Genomic DNA, 1,496 nt, shown 5'->3' with positions numbered 1-1,496 from the left:
CTTGGGGCCTGGGGCCCTGCCCCCTGCCGGCACCCGTCTGCCGAGTCCTGGAAGGCCCAATGCGTTGCATTTGATGTGTCCTTCAGCCCCACCGGCTGCCCAGCCCAGGACAGGAACAGGCAGCTGACGGGCAGCCCCTCCTCACAGGGCCCACCCACCCACTTGCCTGGGACCCCTCGCCCACCGTCCTTGGGTCGGGAGGGATGAGGAGCTTGGCCTGCTGATTGCTGGTTTCTTGAGAGGCCACCAGGGGGCGGTGTGGGACCCAGCCATGGGCTCCCCCCTCCAGGCATTGTCCCAGGCCCTGTCCCTGGAGTAATCCCCCCCCACACACACACCTGGCTACAGGCACTGGGGTTACCCAGGTCCATCTACCCTATGTGCAGCCTGAATGGCTTACCTGCCCCGCCCCAGCCCAAGCCTCCATAGCCACAGCCGCCTGGGTCCCAGCTCCCAGAGGGGGTGCACGCCCCAGCCAGGCCCAGCGCTGCCCCCACTCAGCACAGGGTGAGAGCAGGGTCAGCTGGGGGAAGGGCCAGAGCGGTGGGCCTGCAGTAAGGCTCCCCCGTCAGACCCCTCACCCGAGGGGCTGGGCCAGGCCGCACGGGGTTCAGTGTCTCCTTGAGGCGGTCCTGGCAGTGAGCGGCCGCAGGCTGGTGGGGTTCCTGTCCCTCCTGAAGCCCCGCTCAGTCCTGCCCCTGGAGGGCGCATGCCCTCCCAGGCAGGGCCACGTGCTGGTCTGAGCGTCTGTGTCAGCCTCTGGCCCAGACCTAACCCTAGGACAGTCCCACTGTCTTCAGTGTGAAAACGGAGGCAGTAACTGCACGTGCCTGCGGTGCCGCTCCCTGTCACCCGGCGGGGGGCGGAGGAAGGGGTAGATGGGTCAAAGGAAGCAGAACCGCCCCCCCCCCCTGCAGCAGAGCCTGAGAGCAGAAAGGCCTAGATGGGCAGGAGCCAGTGTCCCAGGAGGTGCTGTGGTGACCGCTGTGCCGGGCCGGGAGGCTGTGCAGGGCCGGGCGGCGGAGATGCAGTGTCTGCTCCCGGCAGGAAGGAGTGGCCCCCAGCTTCCTGGCTCTATTTAAAGACTCCCTTAGTCTGGCACAGTGGCCTTCCCACACTTTTGGTATTAAAATGTGCTGTGACCACACTGCTTGTGTTTTAACTTCCTTTTTTTAGTAAAAAGTTGGCATCTGTCAGACGCGGGTACTTTTGGGGTTCCCTGCAGTGGGGGCGGGGCGGGCATGGTATGGATGTGGTTGGGGCTGAAGGGGTGGGAGGGCAGCAAGATGCTGAAAGCAGTGAGCCACACCCTCCCATACTCTGGGGGGCAGGTCCAAGGTGGGGAGCACCCAGAGGAGGTGCCCGAGGGGGAGGTCTGCAGGAGGGGACAAGGCCGGGTGCAGGGCAGGTCCCCACAGCGGGGAGAGGGCCTCCCAGTGTGAGGGTGTGGGGAGCGGTGCTAACCATCCCGGGCCTGTCCTGCCCCCTCTTCTCCA

At 65.8% G+C, this 1,496-nt stretch overlaps 1 protein-coding gene across 1 annotated transcript in view; it reads left to right on the top strand.

Annotated features, from left to right (window-relative positions):
* Nucleotides 1-1,496, top strand: part of DENND6B (DENN/MADD domain containing 6B) — a 27,553-nt gene that overhangs the window by 11,199 nt on the left and 14,858 nt on the right. The gene's annotated exons all lie outside the window — the stretch shown is intronic.

Source organism: Myotis davidii, unplaced genomic scaffold (assembly GCF_000327345.1).
Source record: "Myotis davidii unplaced genomic scaffold, ASM32734v1 scaffold845, whole genome shotgun sequence".
Lineage (NCBI taxonomy): Eukaryota > Metazoa > Chordata > Mammalia > Chiroptera > Vespertilionidae > Myotis > Myotis davidii.
This window is presented reverse-complemented; position numbering and strand designations above follow the sequence as displayed.